This window comes from Leptosomus discolor, chromosome Z, assembly GCF_034619465.1.
Source record: "Leptosomus discolor isolate bLepDis1 chromosome Z, bLepDis1.hap2, whole genome shotgun sequence".
In the NCBI taxonomy this organism is placed as follows: domain Eukaryota; kingdom Metazoa; phylum Chordata; class Aves; order Leptosomiformes; family Leptosomidae; genus Leptosomus; species Leptosomus discolor.
Window position 1 is genome coordinate 74992865 of NC_141419.1, and position 16010 is coordinate 75008874.

Consider the following 16010-nt stretch of genomic DNA (forward strand, 5'->3'; position numbering starts at 1 on the left):
TGCAATGTTCATGGTTGTTATTACACTGTGTTATTCACTGCATGGAAAATACTACAAAGCTCGTTCATATAGTTTCTAAGTGAAGATTTATCATTGAAAGCTCTTATTATCATCTTTGATGGCTTACATTGTACTGCAGATCAGTGATAATTTATGTTTACATTTTTTTCTTGCACTTGCTTATTCACAGTCTCCAAGATGTCTTTCACCTTGTTTACTCTGCTGTTCATTTTCATAGTCTCCGATTTTTCCTATTCTAGGACCATGCTAGAATTTACTTGGCAGAACTTGTGGGCCTGTAGTCTTATTTTTATTATGTCTGAGATACTCAAGGGCTCCTTCTTCAAGTACCAGAATTAGGACCTTGCGGGATTTGGAGTGGTTCCAGCAACACTCTATGCATAAATCTTTTCATGTTTTACAGCTCAGCTTTTAGCTGATACTTGATATTCTTGGAGAATGCCCATGTATCTGCTCCATGTGTATTAACCAGTGGTACAAATGTGCCAAAAATCCTTTTTACTGTACAATGGGATCTTCATAAAAATTTTGTTTTGCAGCTTGTGCTAGTTTAATTAATGTTGGTAGGAAATGTTATGGAAAATGCCCTTTGTGTTCTGTGTTAAATTTGTTCTCTACAACATCTTTTATGGCTTCTTCATTGGTCTTTTTTTGGATTATAAACCAACTATCATAGAGTAGTTGTGAACCAAACTAATATACAGTCTGTATTCTTACAAAGTAGTCTGATTTTCCTGCTTAACAGTTTTAAAGTATCTCATATCCTCTGTGACATCTGCTTTTCTTTCAGCATTTTCTCTGGATGTATTTTTTTTCAGTATTAATCCTAAGTTTCTAGAGATTGAAAGTATTCCTGTATCACAAAAATACGGGAAGACCAGGAAGAGATGAGTTTATACGGCATCATGTACTGTTATAAATCTTCCAACAATCTCTTTGTTTTATCATTGTTGCTTTATACTCATGTAGGAGAATTTCTGTATTAGAACAGAATTTAAGATTCTTGCAGATGATACCTCTACTCTTTTCATAATTTCTTATGCTATTTCTATTTCCTTTAAGTCAGCTTCTCACAATTTAAATCCTGACTCACAGTTTTCTCTTGCAACATGGGGGAGATTTTCTGCTTGCTTATCTGTTTATCTATTTACTGTGTCAACAATATATCTTTGAGCTCTGTGGTATATTACCAGGCTTTAACATGAATATATATTTCTTCAAACTGTATGCTACAAATAAGGCTAGAAAAACACAAGCCGGTTTATCTATCCAACTTGAATGAGGTACTGATCTCTCTGGCCTGAGTATTTCAGCCTTTTTTGTGCTGAAGCACCTTTTCTACAGCACTGGAGTAATTGGAGCTATGGCATTGAATCTGAGGGGAATGGAACTGGTAACTTCAAATGCGGGGAGATGAAAGAAATGAATTCATATTTCATTATACAAAATCAAGAAGCTGAACTAGCAATTGCAGTAGTTTATAAAGTTTTTGTAAAAGGTACATAATGACATCCCAGCTAATATTCGTTGATCAGTGCATTAGCTCCACTGCATTATACAAATGAAATTATTTGAAATGAGGCCAGAATTTAGAGGCAGAGGATGAATTGATTCTTATTATTAACCTGGGCTTTCTGCACTCCACCCACACTCCTTTGTATTACAGCTTCTTAACAATTAAATGTCTTTTTTTTAACATGCTGCTCATGGTATGCTGCATAACCAATATTATTATTCAGATAGCTTTCAGTTATGAAAATATATAGAAGAATAATTTGCTGAGAGAGTGCTGTGAAGGGAGACTAATAGATGATAATAATTTCTTAATTACATAGTCTGCAGAGTTTTACATTGTATTGCATTGCGCTGCATTCATTGCCTTTACAGCTAGTCTGCATAATATAATTACTTATAGGTAGCTGTAGCTGCAATAACCATGATGAAAACTCTCAGTTTATTCTATTTTTTTTCCTTCTAGTCTGTATAGAAAAAGATTAATTCTCTCATTTTTCCTTGATGCATGCACACATTCTTCTTCCATTTCTATTATTTTACTCAGTGCAAAAGCAACATTTAAATATAGATCACTGCCTAGGCTTTCCTTTAATCTTCAAGATCAGGAAAAAAATCTTGGTTTTTGCAGTAACATGAGCCTGGTCATGATGCTGGTATATGTTTTATAGCATACATTAAAAAAAAAAAAAAAAAAAAAGAGCAAAAAACCAGCACACACACAAGAAAAATATCCCTGTAGTGCAGAAACTTCATCTTTTGCAATTACCTTTTAATATTTTAACTGCATGACTTTAAGACAAATTACAAGTTTGCAACAATACTTCTGTAATGAGCACCACATTGCTACTTTTTTAGTGGATATTGCAAACCAGACTCCTGCGAGGATTCCAGCTTCTGTAGATTACTGTAACTCTTTGTTTCAGGGGTGCTACAATAATTTTTACCTTTAATCTAAAACCTCCTGCTCCAGCTACCTGTCCATGTGCATAATTAGTTTTTGTGTTCTGAAACCCTTCAATGGTTTTATTTCAGTGGTTAGGTCACTCTGGTAAGAAGACAGTCCCGGGGTTCATATAGAAGCCCATATTTGTTTTATTATCTTATATTGGGTTTTCCAGAAGTCAGATGATTATCAAACACATGGGTAAGTCTGAAATCCAATTTTTTTTTTTTTTTTTTTAGTGCAAGACACAGACAGATAGGCATCTCTAGCCACCTCTAGGCTGGAGTCTGGGACCTTCTGAATGTGAGTTATATTGAAAGAGTGGACAGCTGACAGAGAAGGTAATGTACATCATTTTGTTAGCAGACTAATAAAGCACTCAGCCTCAAAGTCAGACTTCTAAGTTGGTGTTCTTTTTCACATTGAAAGACTTTTTTTAAAAAGTATCTCCAGTCTCCCAGAATCATGTCAAAACCAGCGGGCTTTTGCCTAGTTGGCTACCATCCTGTTGAAATGAATAGTGTGCACTGAAGTACTAAGGCTTCTTCAGGCCAGAAAGGGGCAGCAGAACAGTAACTCTGGAAGTTACTGCACTGAGCCTTTTTTACCCGTGCAAGCTGTTTCATAGCTCTTTGTGTCACTCTCCCCAATTAATCAATATGTTAATGTCTGTCACATGACTGAATACACATATATATGCCATGTCAGATGAGTACAATGCAGATATTCTGTGACATTGTGCTTTTTGCATATCCTGCCTTTTATATATGATAGGCATGTGTGTGATCTTGTGATGAAAGAAGTGCTGCTAGGCCCTCATGAAAGAGGGCGACCAAAGACATGGCTACCAGGATAATCTGGGGTTTTTTAATTATTATTTTATTATTATATTGCCTACTCCATCACCATATCCAAACAGCTTACAGGTAGCCACGGGGAGGGCCTTAAATGTGCCTGGGTTGTTCTGGTGGTCTGGATCCAGGTTAGTTCACTTACATAGGACTGTTCTGAGCATCATCTAGAATGCATGTGGTCCTAGGAGAAGGAACCAGAGATCAGGACTCTCTCATCACCACAATGACAACTTAGCCATCTTGTCAAAGGTCTCAAAAGTTAGGACATTTTCCTTGGGGTGTAAGACATTGAGAATATGTCCAGTCTGGGAAGGGAAATGAATCCAATGAATGCTGTAAACATTAAGCTATTACAGAAAATGTGGACACAGTCTTTTCTTCCACCCATGCCTTAAAAGGAGGGGTGGCAATGGCATTTTGTGAGGAGACCAACCCTATCAATCTGTGCTAAGCATACTCTGAGTGTGTCTACAGGATCTGGCTCTTTAGGAAAATTGTGGGGAATAATGTCCTGTCTGGAGGTCTGATCCAGACACCAAACTGCTTTGGAAGCACAGTTCTAGCTGTGCAAAACAAAAATGCTAAATATCTGGAGAACCTTACAGACGCAAACAAGTTAGTGCCCAAACATAGTAGCTATCTCCAAGTTTGTAGGAGAGGTGAAAGAAGAATTTTTAGATCACAGTTTTGGATTTAAGTACCCAGTTTAATTTAGGAATTGCTTTACTAGTGTCAATGGATCATGCGGCAAGCATAGCTTTGGGTTTAAGAATAGAGAGATTTCTTACAGTATTTTAAACAAATGGTGGCAATATTTGCTGATTTGAAAACTAAGATGTGTTACATTTCTGTAAAATGATTCTTGGGTATAGCAAATATAACTTTAGCACTTCAGAGAAATTGTTTAATGTATATAGTCATAATGAAAGAGGAAGTTCTGCTCTGACAATAGGAGTTTGTGGTTAGTAGATTTTTCTTAGTCTGAAAACTCATCTTCCATGAAACACAGTGAAGGTGCTCATGCTGTATTATTCTCCTTTGTAGTTTTATCAGCAACAGAGCTAGAATTGGTAGAAGTTATACATGTGTCATTGTTGTGCCATTTGTGTGATGTCTGAACATTTTCTGTTTGTTGTAAAAATATAATCTGAAAAAAAGAAAGATGCAAATATTTCCTCCAGCACACAGGAAATTGTAACAGGTTTTAGAGACCAGAACTAACTTAAGAGGCAATGAGGAAGTTAGCTCTTAGGTAGAAATTTTCAGAATTGATGGTTATCACTGTCATAAACCGGGAATCCCCTGGACTGATAAACCGGGAATCCCGTGGACTGATGTGGAATGTTCTACTGTGGGCTAGTGTTGACTGATACAGCATTAATAGATGCAGCTTCAGAGTGATCTGGGTTTCGTACACAGGTGGAAGTAAAAAAAAAATCTTATTTCATACACATAAGGAAATTAGTTTTTTTCATCCTCAATGTATTATCCAGTGGAACAAGCATGAACAAATCAACCTATTTCTCCAGACGATGTAATATGCTTTCTCTTTAAAGAAATTGTGTCACCTTCATCAAAGGTGTTTTATCAGAGTATAGGAGAGTCTAAGCATCAAATGACCATAATGGGGTTGTTAAAATAACCAACATATTTGCCAGAGGTAGAGTTATTTTTATTAGTAATAGTGTACTTATTGGTGAGTCACTGGATAAGACTGATGTGCCTGGATTAGTGTTTACTGTCTATGGAAATCTTGTTTCTCCAATAGGGCTGGACTCAGAGCCAAGACCTCGGTTCAGGTCAGCACACTTTGCGGAGAGTTTAAAGCTAGCTCAGCAATCCAAATACTCCCTGTGGAACAATTCAGGAGAAAATTTCCCCCAAACTCTACAACCAAACTAGCCTTTTGACCTTGTCCAGAACTCACAGGTTGCAGCTTCTTTATTAACTCAGTGCGGCACCATTTTCAAATACATGTGCACCTAACATGTGTTTATCTGTCTGGGATCTTCAACTGTTTTAGAAGCCTTCCAGATGCTAATGTAAGGTCTTGTGTCACCAGGACATAGTTTAGTTTTGACTGCTAGAAGAACAGCATTTGTTTGCTTTCATGAGTGCGCTTATTAAAGTAACATGAATGGTTATATCCTCGACCGTGTTTGTTCTCATTCCCATTTCCTCTCCTGTTTAGAGTCTCATGGCCTTTTCTGAAAGTATTTTTCTCAGCCAGGGCGGAATACGTATCTCAAAGAATATATGTCAAAACTTCATTTTTTCTGGGAATCTTTTTTATTAACTATTGCCTTAGTTCTCAGCTAAGTCATTATGTCTGCTGTAAAGGTGATTGAAAAAGCTAGAAGAAAAATATATTTTGGTATGTCTTTGCTGAGATTTTGATGTATTCTGCAGATGAGATTTTTTTTCAGGAGTGGTTCAAAGTTGGTATCTTGCCAACTTGTCGACCTGACATTTGCATACCACTTTGTAAGCTGATTTGAGGCCAGCCACCAGCTTCAGGAGCTGTATTTTGTAGATTTACAGCACCTTATCAGATGTGGTTCCTAGGCTGCTGGATTATTGGTCTGACAAGGAGCTAAAAACGTTAATCCCAGCTTCCAGGTTTATAGTTTCTTGAATAAATGGATACTGGTGTATATAGATCTAAGTAGGCTGCTAGGTCGACTGTACCAATTAGGAAAGTGAGGCCTGTGGTGGTATGGAGATATGGGCTGGTCCACCCAAAGTGTTTCACTTGCTTTGTGGAGGAGGATAACAACTGGGTGGTGAATTTGAACAAGCACAAATTATACAGGTTAAAAATCATGTTTTCACATAGAGTTGAGTAGATTACACTGTCTATACTGTAGCCATTCCTATAAGTTATGTAGACACACTTGGAATTATTTTATAGCTAGTTTTATAGTTGCATTTAAACTAGCTATATTGGTGTGTTTGAGCTGTGTAACCAGCTAGTACTTAGAGCAGCATGGCGACTCTCCTAAGTAGCAAGATAAAGAAAGAGGTGCAGAAAGAGAGGAATTTAGACCACAGTGATCACCACACTGCTGTACCTTGTTGTCACCATATCCAATTTAAGATAAGACAGCCATCTTAGCTGCAGGTCTGGCAACAATATTCACAGTAGTGATTACAATGCTGAATCAGCGTTGTGTGTTTCATGTGGGAAATAGTAAAGCCGTGGAGAAGACAGTCTTGAATAGTCACAGGTTTTCTATTTGTCAAAACAAAGTCACTCCAACTAGAATAGAAAGAAACTTCTTTTACTGTTATTAGTCATATGTACAATGCCAAAGGAATTTATGCAGCTAGATACATAGTAGCAGTGTGGTATATAGTAAGATTTTCTAAAAAGATTGAGCTTTCCAGTTAATGAAACTCAGTTTGCTATTTGAAATTTTGCACATGGTATCAGTATGTGTTTTTTTTGTGAACCAGTAAAGCTGTGAACCAATGTGAAGAACATGCTGGACTTGGTGATTTTTTAATATTTTTTTTTTAGTTACTGACTCTTCCAAAATTTGTCTGCATACAGACCTTAATTGGCAAATTTGTAAGGGATTGTTCTGCGGATCAGATTAGTAGAAAACTCATGCATTTAGTAGAATTAAAATTACAGTAAGTAGCATAATGATGTAAGATGTGTAATGATACAAGCTCTATAATGCTAACATTATATAATAAAACTGGCTTCTTATAATTTGATTTAACCTTTCTTGCTTCATTAGATAAACTTTTTACACTTTTTTTAGTACTCTTTGAACTTCAGAGATATTTTGTGGGGGAAAGAAGCTTTTAAATTCAGATAAATGCTCAGTTTTGTGTTTTCTTTAAACATTCAAAATCCAATATATAATATAATTTTAAAATACTCCAAGTTATTCAATCAGTTTGATTTGATATTTTGCATATCATGTTGTCTGCAGTTCTGAGATGCTGTTGTTTTATGTTACAAAAGTAATTTACTGCATGCATTTCAAGACAGATTTTATTGACTTTCTCCAAATCTCTAGGCTTGCAAAATGCGTAAGAAAACCTGTCACAGTGGAGGAATTGTTTTCCAGTGGGATGGCCAAAAATTTATTTCAGAGTGAACAGACTTTAAGGCCAAGGGAATTATTAAGTTTGTTTACTGTGACCTACTGTAGAGCACAGCATTCTGGTTTAGTATTCTCTTTAGGTCAGATAAAAGTATGAAATACATTTCTATAGTATTAGACAACATATGATTCCACCAGTTCAATGGACAAATTTGAATTCTGTTACTTTAGATCTATTTAACACATTTATTGTTGCTTTTTCCAACAGAGCTGAGAATTTTCAGATGGGGCTTCAACTCAAGCCAGTGGTGTTGAGGGAGAAGTTAGAGAACCAAAAAAGGAACAGAATTAGAACTGATATGCATTTATATCCATTTGTTAAAATCCTTACTCTGAACATTGCTAATAACTTCTGTTGAAGTAGGCAGCGGCCAAGCTTGATTTCAGTCTATTATTTAACTTTTTCTTGGACTTCAGAAGGCAAGATCAGCCGGTTTATGATAGCAAATATATGCTTAAAAGGATAAGAAGGCATGGTATGTTGTTGAAATGCAGATTTTTACATGAAAATATTACAACCAGTCCATAAGCTAGCTCAGCATGTTTCATGCTATTAAAAATTGAGTTGAGTCATGACTGCAGTTTGACTGCTTAAAGGATAAGTTCTGGAATATCTTCAGAATATAAGGAATATTGTGAAGAAAAGGACAAAGCACTATCATCTTACAGAGCAGGAGGTAAAGACTTAAGCTATGAACAGTAACATCGTTAGTCCTGTGTTTATTATGAAGTGAACCTAGTTTCCTGTTAACAAACAGTTTTCTATCCACTCCCCTGTATAAAAAAAAATAAAATACCACAACTGTAGACATTAGCTTAACCCCTGTTAACGTTTGTCAGAGTTTCACTTTTAAAAGAATCCTGTTAAAGCAGATGAGGAAATAGATTAGCAGGCATGCATGTAATAGAGAATAATTCTGACATTTTGTCATGTCATGGCCTTGCAAAATGAGTTCACAAAAAATGGAGTCTGAACTTTTATTTAGTCATAGCATGCAACAGAAAGGATCTTTAGTCCCTGTGAACTAGAATTCTATTTGTTTTTTCTTTTATTGGTTTGTTTGAATGACAAAGTTTGTTTTGGAATGACATTTAAAATGATGTTGCAAGAGGAAACCAGTGACCGTTTTGCCTGTAGCAGGGAAGTATGGCTACAAAGAAATATACACTTTACATTGATAGATGCTATTTGTAGTTCACAAAGAACTTATTACCATTGGATGTCTTTATCTGTAGCTGAACTAAGTCCTGTGAGTAAAATTTATCTGAGTAAATGGATATATCTTTACCTGAACCAGGCATTTTAGGCTTTTCTTATAATCAGTGAAGAGAACAAGGCTTTCCCAGTGTGTGAAAGTTGTCATATTGTAACCTCTAAAAAAGGTTAGATAACTCATGACCTGAAACACTCTCTTCCTCTTTATTTTCTCTAAGGCACCCAGGTGGGTAGCTGTGATGTAGAAGTCTACAGTGTAGACATATAAACTGAAAAGTTTAATTCATCCTGGGAATCAAGTCCTTAATTTAGAAAAAAAATCTTTTGATGGCTTCATTACAGGCCGAATGTCAAACGTGTGTTCTGAATGGGATGTTCACACTATATGAAACATAGCTAGGATTACTAAGACTGGTTCTCTGCTTCTAATTGTCCACCTACATAATTGCTGTAGCTGCCAAGCATTCATTGTGGCCGATATAATAAATACATGGAGATTTCCTTGTTCGTGAAATTGTGAAAAGAGAAAGAAACCACTTCTGACATGGTTTATTCAGAGAATGCCAGTGAGTGTTTTCAGAGAAGTAAGTCAGAGTTAAAATGTGCTTGATGTGTATCTGTAGTAGTTACCAATCTTTTCTGCATATGTTGATGACAAAGGAAGATTTGTCACCATAATTAGGAAGAGAGAAAAAAATCTACTTGCTTTAAGACAGGCTACAAAAAAGTACTGTTTTCACATATCTTCATCATGGCTGATAGTATCAGTGTTCATTGTTTGGAATATGTGGGTGTTGGTCAAATGTTGCTTTGCAGTGAGCTCTTCTGTCACAGAAAAAACAAAAAAGAAGAATGAATAAGGAAGAGGAATAAAGGGTGTCATGATATGTAAAAGGCATTGGAAATCCACCAGATAGATTTTCCTTCTTTTACATGTTTATTTGATCTATATTGCTAGACTAGAATACATGGCATACATAGAATTCACAGTCATGTGCCTAGTCTTTGGTTGTATCCCTTAAAGAAGATTTTTTCCATTTTCATTTCTTTGTCCTTACAAGGCCCTGATAAAATGCAAGAGAATAATTTTGAGTAGCAGTGGTGAACCCATTTGGTCAAGAAAATGGTGTTTTCAAAAGATAACAAGCATATTCCTTTTTTAGCTTTTAATTTTTGGATTTTAGTCACACTTCTAGAGTTGAAGATTGTGCAATTATGCTGTCAGTTTATCAGTTCGATTGCATATGTGCCATTTTGCCAAGTAATCTTTGAACGTAGCAGTCAGTTTCAGCTGATTCCATTTGAGGGAGAAGCAGAGGACTGAGTATGGTCTCACAAGTCTGGGGAAGTGTGAGTGTTAGTCAGATGAGCAGGGGTAAATTAGAGCCTCATCTTTTCCACCAGTTCCTCTGTAGGATGGTGTTAGAGCCTCAACCAAGCAGTATATATTATACCAGATAGCTAATTATCATGCTTAAAAGTTCAGTGTAGCAATAGCACTGTTGTCCCATGTGTGAGGAAAGTTGTTTGATAGACGTTGTAGGTGAAGGTAAGGAAGAAGAATTTGAGATTGTAACAATAGGGGAAGAGATTTACAAGACAAACTCACAGAAAAATAGCTATTTTTCTTTAGTTTCGTTATTTACTGATTTTTTTTTTAGATTACAAATAATTCACTTAATTTGTGTTTAAAAATATAATTCAAAACCAATAAACCTTTTTGGTCTTAAATCAACTTTCAGTTAGATATTGAAAGTGAAAGACTTTTGTTCCCTTTACAAGAAACCAAATTAAAAGACTGAAACTTGTGGTAAATTTACTGGAATTCTGTGGCAACATCTGGAAATTGACTGGGCACAGCTGTTTATTCAAAGTTACCAAACAGTTTGGTAGACGAATGAAAAAAAGGTGTTGCAACTTTCCAGCCACTGTTGTGGGAAACAAGAATATATTGTAAAATTTTGAAGACGTACTGAACTCCTGTTCTTTATACATATAAAGAAAAATCAGATACTTCGAATGCTTAATTCCATCTAATAAGATTTTTAAAATGCTATTTTGATATAACAGACATTAACTGATATATGATTGAAGATTTTTTTCTGGTTTTATCTCTGCTGATTTTTTCTCACCATGAAATAGGGAGCAAAACACTATGAAGTAAAAAATGTAAGAGAGAATCTATAATCAAAAGAATAGGATAACTTCAACAATATGATTATAGTTTTTTTTTTTTTTAAATAATTACACAATTTGAATTTGAAGTACTTTTACTATTGAAGTACAACATTTATAATTAGAGGTATAACTGTAATATGTATTTTTTGTTGTGAGTCAAATACACAGTTATATATATGATGAAGAGTTGTATTTTTAAACAACATTTGTGTACTATTTGCTTACCAAAATAAGCTGATGAAGTAGTTTTGTAAAGTTAATTTTTGGGTCCAGCTTAACAGCTTCTTTCTCCAGCAACTTGCACAAAACCACACAGATTTCCTCCAGTGTCTTTCTGCAGTGGTACTGGGCAAGTTATATTTTGACATAGGCCATCCAGAACTACAGAAAAACCAACACAATAACAAGAATGCAAGATGTTATTTATATCTTTCATCACCAGTTTTATTGGGTCACTTGTGCTCTGTTTCCTGTTACAGAGGTCAGTATAAAAGCAGATGCTATAATAATTATTAGATTATATTTTCCCACCTATGAAAAGCAATGCAAATCTTTGTACCAGCTTAAGTTCTATCTAGGACAGAAATATTTGAGGTAAAACCACACACTATATTTTGCCATAGGAAGCCAAAACACTGGGACATGTATATTCCCAAAAGAACAGTGTTCAATAAGGGGAATGGATTTAAAAGCTTTATAACAAAGCAAATTCCTTGTAAACACACTTTTCAGGAAATTTCGTGTGCAAGCTATCCACGCCTTTTCCTGACAAAGCATTGTATGATATCTCTGAAACCACAGTTCTTTATCCCAGGTCTAACACTTACAAGGATTTTAGTTATCTTAGAGAAATGGAGGGTCAAGGTTTAGTCTTTTTTGTTTAAATAAAAACTGCTGAGGAGTTTTACATGAAAGATAGGTGAATTTAAAAGAATATGTAGCAGTTAGTGCAGAGAGTGCCTTGAAGCTTCATGGAATTTGTTTTCTCAAACAGACCACTGAACAATTGTATTTGCATCCCATGTCCTCATATACTGGATAGTTCAAGCTTTTCATACTGCTTGGAATATAAAAACTGATTTCCTGAATTAAGTTTGTACAATATCTCCCATAGGAGTTAAAATCAGTTTAATGACATTTCCCTGACTTTGTTTTTACTGTCAGGTAACATTTTTTATCTTATTTCCCCAAAATGACAGTTTAGCTTTAAAAAGCCCTCATTCTATTGAACCGTTAAATAATTCTTTACCTTTTAACAATCAATTATCTCCAAATGTGCACTGTTTGACTGTTATAAAGTCTCATCTAGGTTAGTTTTTATCTGACACGATAAAACTATTTGACAAAACCAGAATTCTCATGTGGAACCAAGTGAAATAAAAATATGATCCTTTGAAGGCTGGAAAAGGGACATAAAATCTGCACACCAGGCACAAATAAATTACATTCAGCGTTGGATGAAATCTAATGCCAGTACAGTGTATATCAATACATTGTTTTTGTTCTTCTTTTCTGTCACATTTCTAAACAGCTCTGACCCTGAAATTCAGTATTGAAGAGGATTTCTTAGTAGTCATGCCACTGTATCTTGTGGTAAGACAGATCTTCTGCATTTAAAATGTGTCTGTCTAATCTCAGCCATTTGTCAAGGCTTGTTTTACATTCAATGAAATGAAGTACCCCCCTAGCCATGTCTAGACTAATTTTCCTAGAAGAGCTACCGTAGCTTTCCTGTACCTACTTTTCCCCATCAGCTAGAGGGACCTTATATGCCATCTTAGGCTGAGTATGACATTTCAATGGTTAAAGGTAAGGGAAGTGAAGTCTACCTTTTGTTAATTTTCTATGTCTACATATAATATGGAAGTATTACTATTGTTATTAGGAAAATACCCGTTAGTATCAGCTAAATCATGATTTGATAGGTATGGGCATTCTTGTTCATTGCTTGTTTCCTCCTCCTCTAGTTCTCCAGCTTTGGAGTACTTTTTTTTCTCAAATAATTTTTTCAGTATCAAAATTTGATTAATGCTTTATTGGAAATTGTTTGTAAGTTTGGGTGTGTTTCTTTTTGTTCAAGTTAATTAAATTGGAAGTGAAAGTAGCTAAACAATGCATGACCTTGAATAAACTAACATGATTTTAACACAATGTGAGTGAACCTCCCATCCAAAATAAACAATGTGGCAAGTTCTTGAAATGGTACAACACAAACTGTTAACCATTAAAAAAGCCCAGTGTGAATAACTCTACATTTGAGCATTCAGGGTAAAAATGTTTCACACCTTTTCTCAGGTGCTTCAACATTCAGGGATGCAAAAAGACATCTCATTGCTTATTTTCCAGGAGGACAGCTGCAGTGATTTATAAAATGAAAACAGAGCTCTTATTACTGTCAAGGTTCTAGCTGGCAAATAGACTGAAGATAAGACAAGAGAAAAAGTGTATCTGTTGAGGTTTTGCCTGAAACTATAATTTAATCCATTGGTGGTTAGATGCTGTATTGCCCAAGAACTGTAGGAGAGCTTGAGAGGTTTTCAAGCAGCTAAGCAGGAAAATCTGAACTGAAATTAAAGTAATTTCTTAATTTAAGAATTTGCCATATTGTCTTTTCTGTTTCAGTTCTTGGATAGATCTGAAAAGATTTTTCTGACACTGATATGGTAAAATACTACATTCTTTGACCACCAGGTTTGTTCAGTCTCAAACTGACTCAATGATTCTATATATTTTGCCAAAAATGGGATTGATTGTATGTAATTTTTCACATCTGAGAATGTGGTTAAAGCTATTTTTTTAGGCTTCCTCTATGGATACAGAAGAGGGAGAGTTTCTCCAGGAACTTATTCTTCCTGTCTTACAATAGATATTATGAGAACGTATGCTCTGGAGAAGCTCTTTCTTGGAAGTGTATGCAGAAGGAGCGTAAATAGTGAATTGGACTAGCTGTCTAATGTATAGATGGCTACACTTAGTTATAGCCCAAAGCTCTAGCCCAAATTATAACTTGACAGTATGAATCTTCTCCTTGCCTTCAGGAAACAAGTCTGTTTCACATGTAAATATTGTCCTCAGACTAACTCAGTCCCTAAGAGGAGTTCTACTCAGAGATGAAGGAATCTTATCAGAGATAGCAATATCATAGAATCATGGAACGGTTTCAGTTGAAAGGAACCTTAAACATCACCTAGTTCCAACCCCCCTGCCATGGGCAGGGACACCTTCTACTACATGAGGTTGCTCAAAGCCCCATCCAGCCTGGCCTTGAGCACTTCCAGGGAGGGGGCAGACACAGCTTCTCTGGGCAACCTCTTCCAGGGTCTCACCACCCTCACAGTGAAGAATTTCTTCCTAACATCTAATCTAAATTTACCCTCTTTCAGTTTGAAACCATTACCCCTCGTCCTATCACTACACTCCCTGATCAAGTGTCCCTCCTCACCTTCCTTCTAGGCCCCCTTTAAGTACTGGAAGGCCACTATAAGGTCTCCCCAGAGCCTTCTCTTCTCCAGGCTGAACAATCCCAGCTCTCTCAGCCTGTCCTCACAAGGGAGGTGCTTCAGCCCTGCGAGCATCTTCATGGCCTCCTCTGGACTCACTCAAGCAGGTCCGTGTCTTTCTTCTGCTGGGGGCCCCAGAGCTGGATGCAGCACTGCAGGTGGGGTCTCACCAGAGCAGAGCAGAAGGGGAGAATCACCTCCCTTGACCTGCTGGCCACACTTCTTTTGATGCAGCCCAGGATATGATTGGATTTCTGGGCTGCAAGCACACATTGCTGGCTCATATTCAGTTTTTCATCCAGCAGCATCCCCAAGTCCTTCTCCGCAGGGCTGCTCTCAATCCGCTCATCACCCAGACTGTATCTGTGCTTGGGATTGCCCTGACCCAGGTGCAGGCCCTTGCACTTGGCCTTGTTGAAATTCATGAAGTTTGCGCAGGCCCATCTCTCAAGCCTGTCCAGGTCCCTCTGGATGTCCTCTCTTCCCTTCAGCATGTTGACCGCACCGCACGGCTTGGTGTTGGCAAACTTGCTGAGGGTGCACTCGATCCCACTGTCCATGTCGCCAACACAGAAGTTAAACAGCACTGGTTCCAATACCAGCTCTTGAGGAATGCCACTCATCACTGGTCTCCACTTGGACAACAAGATGTCGACTGTGACTCACTGAGTGTGACCATCCAGCCAATTTCTGATCCAACAAATGATACATCCATCAAATCCATGTCTGATTTAGAGACAAGGATGTCAGGCAGGACAGTGTTGAATGGTTTGCACAAATCCAGGTAAATGATGTCATTTGCTCTTCCCTTATCCACCAATGCTGTAACCCCATTGTAGAAGGCCACCAAATTTTTCAGGCTTGATTTGCCCCTAGTGAAGCCATGTTGTCTGTCCTTATTTTCCATGTGCCCTAGCATAGTTTCTAGGAGGATCCGCTCCATGATCTTGACGGGCACAGAGGTGAGACTGACTGGCCTGCGGTTCCCTGGATCTTCCTTTTTTTACTTTTTAAAAATGGGGATTATGTTTACCTTTTTCCAGTCAGCAGAAACTTCACCAGACTGACATGACTTCTCTAATATGATGGATAGTGGCTTAGCCACTTCATCTGCCAGTTCCCTCAGGATTCCTGCAGATGCATCTCACGAGGTCCCACGGACTTGTACACCTTCAGGTTCCTTAGATGTTCTTGAACCTGACGTTCTCCTACAGTGGGCACTTCTTCATTCTCCCAGTCCCTGTCTTTGCCTTCTGCAACTTGGGTGGTGTGACTGGAGCACTTGCTAGTGAAGACTGAGGCAAAAAAGTGGTTGAGTAGCTCAACCTTCTCCATATCCCAGGTAACCAGGTCTCCCGTTTCCTTCTGGAGAGGGCCTACATTTTCCCTAGTCTTCCTATTATCACCAATGTACCTATAGAAGTTTTTCTTGTTGGCCATACTCTTCCTGGCCAGATTTGTTTCTCTCAGGGCCTTGGCTTTCCTGACCTGATCCCTGGCTGCTCGGACAATTTCTCTGTATTCCTCCCAGGCTACCTGTCCTTACTTCCACCCTCTGTAGGTTTCCTTTTTGTGTTTGGGCTTGTTCAGGAGCTCTTTGTTCCTCCATGCGGGCCTCCTGGTATTTTTGCCTGACTTTATCTTTGTCGGGATGCATTGCTCCTG